The following is an 11,117-nucleotide window of genomic DNA, read 5'->3' on the forward strand; positions in this document are numbered from 1 at the left end:
CTTGCTCCCCTGCTCTGGGTCACTGCTGTTGGGATCTTGTTCTTGCTCTCAGGCTCTCTGGGGATGGCAGTTTCAGCTGCAGAGTCACAGCCTGATCTTGTGGGTCCTTTCCTGCAGGTGTGTCCATGGGAACACGTGTCCCAGCTTTGCTCTGACCTGTGGGGTGTGGGCAATGCAGTCTGTGGGTGTGGGGAATGAGCTGAGTCTCCCTGAATCAAGTGCCATCATTAAGACACTTGGATATCTCCTGAGGGTTTCCTTCCAAGCGCTGTTTGTGAGCACTGCCATGTTTGCCTATCTGAAGCCCCCTCCATCTCTTCCCCATCCCTGGATCTGGTGGTTTCTGTTTTGTACTCACTGGTGCCTCCAGCAGTGAACCCCCTCATCTACAGCATGAGGAACAAGGAACTCAAGGAGTCTATAAGGAAACTGTTGATTGTTTGCTTTTCAAAAGCAGTAACGAACTGACCTCCTTCTTCTGTATGTCACTTGCAATAACGTATTAGTTGTTCAACCTGGGTTCTGTAGGTGGTTGTTTGTTTGGTTGGTTTTGTTTGTTTCTTTGTTTGTTTGTTATCTTTGGTGTTTGCTTTTCTTGGTTGTATTAATGCTATCCACAAGAAAAATTATTTGTCTTCTTATGGTTGTGTCCATGTCTACCTGTCTAGTGTGTCCCGTTGTCTTTATGTAAATAAGGACCCGTACTCTCTATGTGTATGAAATGAAATAAAGGACCCCACACTGACTTATTTGCCCAGAATCCTCTCTCTGAGATCTCTGGAGCTGCATAAGCCATGTCTGTATGCTGAGGGGGAGTGAGTAGGAGCCACCCTGAGCTGGGTCTTCCTCCCATCCTGACCAACATGAATCTGCAGACTCACCCCACGACTCTGGGCACCACAGCCCACTTGCTCTGCAGTGCAGCACTGTCATGTTGGGGCTGTATGGAGCATGGAATGAGGGTGCAGGAACAAACAGAAAAGTCAACATAGCTCAGCTCTCTTGGGAAAGGGCTCTGTGGGGAGATGGGATTTTCAAGGAGAAGCGTGTGGCACGGAATGTGTGCAGAAAAGAGGTGGAAAGAGAAACCCTTTGCTGCAGGTGGCAGCTTGGGGCAGGTGGCCCTGGCACTGTGGCAGCAGGGCCTTCCTGAGGATCCCCTAGGCCAAATGTCTCATGCTGTCCTGGGGAGCAAGTCTGGACCTGGGTTTGCAAGCTGCCTGGGCTGGAGATCTGCTCAGCATGCTGACTGGATGAACATTCTCGGTGTCCTTCATTCTCACTGGTCCCACTGCTGTGGGACCAGTTCCAGCATGGCTGCTCTGCTGGGCTCAACCGGCAAGAGGGCGGGGGGGCACGATTCAGGAAGGGGTGGGAGGGGTGAACTGGGAAATGCCCCAGAGAAGAAAACACCAGTGAACAGCTGAAGTGTGTGAGTGTGCAGGGCTGACACACAGCAGTGTCCTCTCCCAGCCAGGCCTCCTGGGAGAGCCCTGAAGGACCAGCAGAGCATGGTCTGGTGTGTGCCCATGTTCATGGGACAAACTGGGGAAGTTGCCCCAGGACAGTCATCACAGACCAGCCCCTCAAAACCTCCATTTCCTTCACTGGCTCTTCTCCCCAGCTGAGAGAGGTTGTTCACCTCTCAACACAAGGACACTGAATGACTAGGTCAGAAGCCAATGTTTCCATTGTACAAATGAGATATGAGTGGCTGGGAAGTGGCTGGAGGAAAGGGATCTGCGGGTGCTGACTGACAGTTGCTGAACATAAGCCAGAATGTTCCCAGGTGGCCAAAAAGGTCACCTGCATCCTGGCTTGTAAAAAGAATAGGGTGGCCAGTAGGGCTACAGAAGTGATTGTGCCTCAGTGATTGTGTTCTGAGTGCTGGTGAGGCTGCAGCTTGAATCCTGTGTTCAGTCTTGGGCCCCTCATCATAAGAAGGACATCAAGGCACTAGAGAGAATGCAGAGGAGGTGACGAAGCTGCTGAGGGGCTGGAGCACAAGTGTGATGAGGAGCAGTTGAGGGAGCTGGGGCTGTTCAGCCTGGAGAACAAGAGGCTGAGGGGAGACCTTCTCACTCTCTGCAACTGCCTGAAAGGAGGTTGGAGCATGGAGGGTGTTGGTCTCTTCTCCCAAGTAGCAAGTGACCGGACAAGAGGAAATGGCTGCAATTTGCACCAGGGGAGGTTTAGCTTGGATACTAGGAAAAAATTCTTCCCGGGCAGGGTTGTCGGGTGGTAGAACAGACTGCCCAGGGCAGTGAGGAGTCACCCACCCTAGAGGGCTGTAAAAGACATTTAAACGAGGTTCTTAGGGACACGGTTTAGTGTGAGAGCTGGGTTATGGTTGGACTCAATGATCCCAAGGGTCTCTTCCAATCGAAGTATTCCAAGATTCCATGATTCTACCTCACGTGAGAGTCCACAAAGCCAACTCAGTTGTGGACGCTGACAGAACCCTGACATTTCTGTGTGTGACTCTGGGAACAAACCCCACTGACCCAGTGAGATTCATCTCAATTAACCTGGACAAGCTCATTGCAAGTGCTCCTGTCTGTTACGCCACCCTTGCCTGTGATTCTGGATTGCGCTTTCAAAATGACAGTGCAACTGAGGAGGACCTGGCATCTGTCAAACCCATCTTCAAGAAAGGCAGGAAGGAGAATTGGAAGAATCACAGGCTGCTCAGCCTGCCTCTGTCCCTGGGAAGGTGATGGGACAAGTCCTCCTGCAGCCATCTGCAGGCACTTGAAGGACAAGAAAGGGACTTGTGTACCAAAATGGGCAGGGGAAAGAAAGACATGTTATGTGTATGAAATTGTGCCAGGCCTTGGACATGGTCCCCCTTGGTGTCCTTAGAGCTGGACTGATGCTGTCTGGACTGAAGAACTGGATGCTTGGTGGGAAGTTCACTGAAATATCAAGCCCAAATATAATCTGTGATGCAGTGTCCTCTGTGCAGTTACTTGTGTCATCCCTCAGTGACCAGCATTTGGGTCAAAACTGCTGAAAGACATTATTCTCCTTTCTGTGATGTGATGGAGATGATACAAAACTGAGTGGAGACCTTGAGCAACCTCACTTGGTCACCATGCTTTGAGAAAGAGAGTGAAACAAGAAGCTGTTCAGGGATCTCTTCAAATCTGACCTACTCTATGATTCAATGAATCTTTCCCCTGGACAAATTTTTGAAGATGAAAAAAAAAAGGCAGAGGAGGAGATGGTATAAACATAAAAACAGCAGTTACTGAAGAGAATGTTTCTCCACTCAAATAGTTAGAAGGAAATATATTTGTTTAATCGGGTCAGGTCCTGTGTTATGCCTGGGTTATGAGGAGGGTGATGGGTGGCTATGGTATCATGAGGTCACTTGTGTCTCAGGAACTCATAACTGAGTTGGAAGGGTACGGCTGTGAAGGGGACAGTAGGGTCAGTTCTGTGTCTGGAGGGGACAGGCCAGCAGCAGGGACATGGCTGGGAAAGAACCTCTGCCAACATGCCCACAGGTCCTATCCAGGAAGAGGGCTTGGAGCTGGGTTCTCAAGGCTGACAAGGCTGGAAGGCACTCAAAGAACCCAGGTCTCTGTCCCCTTGGCCATGGCAGTTGTCTCTGCCACTGAGGCCCAGGAGAAGCCATGTTGTCCTCATGGCACTGGGGCCTCTCTGCCTCCTTGCAGTCCCATGGGGAAGCTGGAAGTTGTTGTACCAGTGTTGTCCTTCCCTCAGCCTTGCACTCCCAGGGTCCCAGGAAGAGCCCTGAGCCGTGTGTGCTTACATCTCATCTGTACAATGAAAACACGGACTTTTGACCTAGTATTTCATAGAATCATAGAATGTCTTCAGTAGAAAGGGACCCCAGGATCATAGAGTCCAACTCCTGTCCCGGCGCAGGACAACGACAACAGTTCACACCGTGTGTGTGAGGAGATTGTCCACTCTCTTCTTCGCCGTGGCACTCCATCGACTCCTTGCACCCCCATGGAGTGTCACACCATTGCCCTGCACTGGGCATCGCACTCCCCACATCCCCAGGAAGAGTCCTGAGACACATGTGAGGGACAGGATCTCCCTTCTTAGGGGCAGGGGCTCAAGGCTTGGCCATTGTCCTTCATCAAACAAACCAAGGGGTTTCTCAGCATCAGAGCTGCTTCACTTTGCCTTTGCCTGATGCAATCACTGCCTCCAATTATCTGCTCTAATGAGTCCCTGGGGAGGCTTTGTCAGTAACAGCCCTCAGTGGGGCCCATTAATGCTTGAAGATACTTTGGAGTTTGCTTCTGACTTGGACTTCTTGAGCAGATTCTTCAGTCTGTGCTTGGTATCTGTGGTTTATGGACTCAGCACCAAATACGCCATGGGGCTCATTAAAACACAGACAGCCCTAACGAGCGATGTTTCTTTCTGTAATATTCCTCATATCCAAAAGACTTGTAGAACTAATTGGAATGGTTTCAGTGGGACACTTAATGATGAAGATTGCAAATAAGATTTCATAAAGGAGGGTGTTTTCTCTCAAGGGTATTTTCTGTCATTTTTCAGTGTGTAGAAGAAGTGACAGCAGCATTCTACACTGGACATTGATCCCGAGGGTCTCCTGTAGACATCTGCACAGGCAGGAGAACAGTCCCTTGAGGCTGGACACTGTATGGACAACCTCGCTCCTCACCCCCCACCCCCAGTCTGCAGGTTCCCTCTTTGGCCACCAGAGACTTGCACCACTTTTCCTCACATCAGACTTCTCCACTGAGCTCTGCAGGAGATGCTGCAGCTCCTGTGCACCAGCTCCACCTGCTCTCCTGTGTAAATAATGCACAGTTTAATAAACAGTAAAACACTTTCCTCAGCTGTGTGTGCAAGCTGGATCTGATGAGGTCCACCATCCACAAGGGACACCCACACAAGAACTATTTTTAGACAGAGAGATAGGAAAGGATAGATAGAAACACAATTAACTTGCTGTGTACCATGTTAATTAGACCTCTGAAGACTGGGGTAAGTTTGTAACTGCCTGAGGCTCAAAGCAGAAACCACACAGTGGAGAGGCAACTGAATGACCAAAGAGCAAGTGGAGGAGGAAACCTGAGGGCACTGGGAAGGGCGAACATCCAGACAGACTGTTGGAAAGTTGTCCTTTGACATGGACATTTAGTCAGGAGAGGTCGAAACTCCTAAATGACAAGGGAGATGAAATAATAGCGTGTTGGTAATAGAAGTACAGGGGAAGACCGATATTTCTTCTCCTGCCTTTAGTACACGGCCTGGTGATTCACTTTTTGTCCTTTTATTTTTTTAGTTAATATGTTAAACAAACCACCACCAAGCCCACACAAACAAACAAAAAACACCCTCAAAAACAAACAAACAAAAACCAAACAAACAAACAAAAAACACAACAAAAATATAAACATGTCCACGTTTCCAACAGACATCAGTCATTAGTTGTCTCACCATAAACAGCCAGTGCCATTTTAGGGGACCGATTTTATCCGAGGTGCTGGCCTGGGAGTGGCATCTATCACAGAGGACCTGGGGGAGACCAGAGCACCTTGCAATGCAGGTGGAAGTTAGGCAGGGGTTCCCAGGGCATCTACACTGGCACCAGGTGTTTGTGTCCCTGGAGCTGAAGACATTTGTGTCCTAAATCCATGCCCAGTTCTGCAAAACTCTTAGTTTTTCAAAGAAATAAATCCCCCAAAATACTTAAAAAGAAAATAAATAAATGTTTAATATGTAAGAATGTAATATGTGCCATATGAAAAATCAATATGTAAAAAGCTATCCATGTAGCTGAGGACATGTGTGTCTTATATCCATTTCTAGTTGTGGAAAACACTTTCCTTTTTGAAGAAAATAACCCCCCAAAGACCTAAAAAAAAGGAAAAGTACATTGAAACCTTCCTTGACTTTGAAACTTTGTCTTCAGTTCATATTTTAACTTTCATTGACATTAACTGACATCGGATGGGCCTGCAGGCATGAAGCCAAGATCATTTTGTGTCTTGCATAGAGCCCCATGCCCTCTAAACCTTCCCTGCCCAGGACTCCTCACACTTGGCTTAGAGCGAGTCACACTGAGGTGTTGGCTGGGTTTAGATGTTGGTTTAGATGGTCACCTACAGCACACTTGCGTTCATGTTCCTTAGTCATCTCCTTTGCTCCCATTAGAAACAGAGCCCAGCATCACAATGGGATCATAAGAGAACTGAGGTTGAAGGGACCTCAGGAGTCTGCAGTCCAACCTGTCAGAAACTGGGTCAGAACAAGGTGTTCAAGCCTTCATTCAATCAGAGATTGAAAACCCGCAAGGACAGAGGCTGCTCAGCCTCTCTGGGTGACCTGCAACAGCACTTGGCTGAGCTCCCAGGGCAGGGGTGTCAAATTCATTTTCACCGGGGGTCACATCAGCTTCACAATTGCCTTAAAGGGCCGAATGTATAAATGTAGGAGTAGTTAAATTTATACAGTCCTTTAAAATTATGTTCTGCCATTTGAGGGTAACCATGAGGCTGATGTGATCCCTGGTGAAAATGAAGTTGACACTCACCTCCTAGGGAAAAAGCTTTTCCTTATGTCCTGGCTGAACCTCTCCTCTTTCACCTGCCACCCATTCTCTTTTGTTCTTCTGCCACACACCATGGTGAAGAGCCTGGCTGTGTGTTCTCCATGATCTCCTTATTGGTACTGACAGGCTGTGATGAGGTCCCTGTCAGCCTTCCCTTCTCTGGGCTGGACGAGCCCAGCTCCGTCAGCCTCTCCCCACAGGCCAAGTGCTCCAGTTTCTGGCTGTCCTGAGGCCCTTTGCTCAACCCACTCCAGCTTGCCAATATCTTTCCTGAACTGGGATCTGAGATCTGGATGGACTATTCCAGAGAATCCCTTCCCTCCACCTCCTGGCCGTGCTCCTGGTGGCACAGCCCTGGGTGCTCCTGACCTCCCTTGCACCAGGGCACACGCTGCCTCCTGTCCAGCTCCCTGCCCACACAGACCTTTCCCACAGAGCTGCTCCCAACCAGACATCCCCAGCCTGTGCCATTGCCAGGTGAGTCCCCTGCAGGGGCAGACACTGGTGTTTGTCCTGCTGGGGTTTCCTGAGGGTCCTCCAAAGACTTGCTCTCCTCCTTGAACCCCTTCATTGAGCATAGAGGCCTGGGAGATGGTTTCAGTAAAGACCCAGGTGCAGAAGTCATTGAGTCCCTCAGTGTCAGTGTCTGCTGTTACTAAATTTCCCTCTTCACTCAGCAGCAGCTCTGTGTTCCCTTTCTTCAGCCGTGGTCTCTAACACAGCTGTTGAAGCTCTTAGTTTGCTCTTGACTTTTCTTGCAGTCGCCAACTCCAGGTGAGCTTTGCCCTTCCCGAAGCCATCCCTGCACAGTAAAGCCAATGTACACGTGCTCCTTGTCTGTACCTGTCCTTGCTGTCACCCCTGGCAGCTGCTTTGTGGCCCCTGTCTGCACCTTGTGCTGTGACAGCCCAGCCCTGCTGCCCCACACGTGGTCCCACAGCCCCATGGTGCAGGTTCAGCACAGGACAGGGTGCATTCAGGGTGGGGAACGGTCTCCTGACTTGATAGCCAGAGCAGTTCTTGGTGCTTTGTCACCCCATGGCCTTCCTGTTGGGCAGCCTCTCCAAGCTCCTGGAGAGGTCGTGTCACCTGTGGGGTCACAGGCAGCCCTGCTCCAGGGTCTGCCAGGGTCTGGGCCAGGAGAGAGTCTGGGCAGGGCTGTCCATTCCCTGAGACAGGCCCTGAGCCCAGCAGGAGGATGGACATGGCCTCACAGGGAACCTTACCCGTAAACCTGGGGTGCGCGGCCAGTGCTGGAAATGGCCCATGAGAGATGGCCAGTGACTGGGGGGTGATGAAGGCCCTGGGCCACCTTCCTGGTCTGTCCATGTCACCAAGGGCATAGAGCAGTCTCCTCTCTCCTGCACCTGCATGTCTTTGATCCCTTCCAGAAGCCCTGGCTCTGCACCACAACCCCTGGTGTGAGTCTTCACCCTGCATGGTCATGCAGCACGAGATACACGCTGATGTTTTTCTCTCTCAGGTCCTTCCCAGAACAGTCCAGTTCTCTTGAGGTTCTGCCACCTCCCCTGCCCTCTCTCCACCACCAACACCCTCTCCCCAGCAAAGCCCAGTCGGGGCTGGTCCCACAGCAGTGCCCATTGCAGGTGCTCTGGGCAGGCACCCCACAGCCTTTGCCCCTCTGAAGGGCACAGCAGCTTCCGGGGGTCAGAAAGTGGTCAGCCCCAGAGGTGAGTGAACATACACGGCAAAAAGAAAAGGAGGCACCTGTGTCCTTCGTTCTCCTCTCCAGCAGATCCTGAGAGGTTTGCAACCCCTCCATCCCATCCCCTTTCCCCAGGCCAGCACAAAAGCCCTGGCCTTTGAGGTCTTCCTTGGACAGTGTCCCATGCCCAGAGGAAGCAAATGTCCAAAAGCAGCTTCATCAGCCAGTTCCTCCTCCTGGCGTTCGCAGACACACGGGAGCTGCAACTCTTGCACTTCTGGCTCTTCCTGGGCATCTACCTGGCTGCCCTCCTGGGCAACGGCCTCATCATCACCACCATAGCCTGGGACCAGCACCTCCACACCCCCATGTACTTCTTCCTGCTCAACCTCTCCCTCCTCGACCTGGGCTCCATCTCCACCACTGTCCCCAAGTCCATGGCCAACTCTCTGTGGGATACCATGGCCATTTCCTATGCAGGATGTGCTGCCCAACTCTTCCTGGTTTTCTTTTTAGCTTCAGCAGAATTTTATCTTCTCACCATCATGTCCTACGACCACTACATTGCCATCTGCAAACCCCTGCACTACGGGACCCTCCTGGGCAGCAGAGCTTGTGTCCACATGGCAGCAGCTGCCTGGGCCACTGGGTTTCTCCATGCTCTGCTGCACACGACCAATACATTTTCACTGCCACTGTGCAAGGGCAATGTCCTGGGCCAGTTCTTCTGTGAAATCCCCCAGATCCTCAAGCTCTCCTGCTCACACTCCTACCTCAGGGAACTTGGGCTTCTTGTGGTCAGTGTCTGGTTAGGATTTGGGTGTTTTGTGTTCATCGTGGTGTCCTATGTGCAGATCTTCAGGGCCGTGCTGAGGATCCCCTCTGAGCAGGGACGGCACAAAGCCTTTTCCACTTGCCTCCCTCACCTGGCCGTGGTCTCCCTGTTTGCCAACACTGCCATGTTTGTCTATCTGACGCCCCCCTCCATTTTTTCACCAAGCCTGGACCTGGTGGTGTCTGTTCTGTACTCACTGGTGCCTCTAGCAGTGAACCCCCTCATCTATGGCATGAGGAACTAGGAGCTGAAAGTGGCACTGAAGAAAGTGATTCAATCATTTTTCTGTCAGCAACAATTAGTTACCCAAGTCTCTTCAGAAGTTATTTCCAATTCATCTCAGGATCCTCCTTTGGACTGTGCATTTTATCTGTGATAACCATGTTTGTCAAAGAATTTCTTCATCCACAAAACTTCTCCAGAGGCATGAAGCCAGCCTCTCGGAACCAGAGACCTGTTTACCTGTTTCTGGGACCGTGACTTCCTGTGTTGGATCTCTGTAACACAGGGTGTTTCAAAAAGATGGATCCATTTTGAAATCACTGTATCTCTGAAATTTGCTCCATCTTTTCGAAACAACCCGTAAAAGGGGATTTCCTCACTTTCTGTATTTGGAGCTTGGGCTCCTCTTCCAAAGCTGTGGTCAGCCTGAATAAATTTCCCCCCCACCAAGGCCATGCTGCTGTACTTGGGTTTTTCATGCGCTCAGGGGAGGACATGGGGCAAGATGTTACGTCATGGTGCTGCTTTGAGTGTCCATCTGTGGGTGCCCAGTGTTCCTGGAGATGGTGAAGGACCTTCAGTGATCTGCCTTGAACTATCTCACCGTGGTTTTCAGGCACCACAGCCTGCTCCTAGTGCTCTGTGCTTCAACGGGGGAATAAATGACCCACAGAAACCTATTTCTGCATTCCCCAGCTCAGGGCAGGCTGCTCTGTCACTGCGGTAGCAGAAGCAGTCTTGTGCTGGTGAGAGGGGCTGGCACAAGAGGGCTGCCAGCAACGGGTGTGAAGGATCTCTTGAAAACAAGAGCAGAGGACACAGGGGGACGGTCCTGTGTTCCTGCCATGGCTGATCCCAGCCCTTGGGCTGATAGGGAGGTTGATCCTCCTCTCTGTCTCAATCCATCTATCTATCTGATTGCCCTACCATGCATACATGCATGCATGCATCCATCCATCCACCCATTCATCCATCCATACTGGTACTCCATATGGGTGAGCTGCCCCATGATGTTTCTCATCCCAGTGAGATCATATAATCATATAAGTTGGAAGAAACCCTCAAGATCATCGTGTCCAGCCATTAACCTAACTCTGGCTATAAACCATGTCCCTAAGAACCTCATCTATATGTCTTTTAAACACCTTCAGGGATGGTGACTCAACCACTTCCTTGGGCAGCCTGTTTCACTGCCTGACAACCTCTTCTGTGAAGAAATTTTTCCTATTATGCAAACTGAACCTTCCTGGGTGCAACTTGTGGCCCCTTTCTTCTTGTCCTATCACTTGCTGTTTGAGAGAAGAGACCAACACTCTCCATGCTACAACCTCCTTTCAGGCACTTGTAGACAGTGATAAGGTCTCCCTTCAACCTCCTGTTCTCCAGGCTACAGAGTCCCAGTTCCCTCAACTGCTCCCCATCTGACTTGTTCTCCAGACCCCTCACCAACTTCACTGCCCTTCTCTGAACTCACTCCAGCACCTCAAGGTCTTTCTTGTAGTGAGGAGCCCAAAACTACACACAGGATTTGAGGTGCAGCCTCACCAGTTCCGAGAACAGGGGGATGATCACTTGCCTGGTCCTGCTGGCCACACTATTCCTGTTGCACACCAGGATGCTGCTGGCCTTCTTGGCCACCTGGGCACATGCTGGCTCATGTTCAGATGGGTGCTGATCAACACCCCGAGGTCCTTTTCCATTGTCAGATTCCAGTCGCTCTTCCTTAAGCCTGTAGTGTTGAATGGGGTTGTTGTGACCCAACTGCAGAACCCGGCACTTGGCATGAAACTGAACAAGTCCAAGTGCTGGGTTGTTCACCTGGGATAGAG

The 11,117-nt window shown here is 50.7% G+C and overlaps 1 pseudogene; it reads left to right on the forward strand.

Annotated features, from left to right (window-relative positions):
- Positions 1-8,431: 8,431 nt before the first annotated feature.
- LOC136116105 (olfactory receptor 14C36-like) lies at positions 8,432-9,442 on the forward strand (annotated as a pseudogene).
- The last annotated feature ends 1,675 nt before the right edge of the window (positions 9,443-11,117 follow it).

The sequence above is a fragment of the Patagioenas fasciata genome, unplaced genomic scaffold (assembly GCF_037038585.1).
Source record: "Patagioenas fasciata isolate bPatFas1 unplaced genomic scaffold, bPatFas1.hap1 Unplaced_13, whole genome shotgun sequence".
Lineage (NCBI taxonomy): Eukaryota > Metazoa > Chordata > Aves > Columbiformes > Columbidae > Patagioenas > Patagioenas fasciata.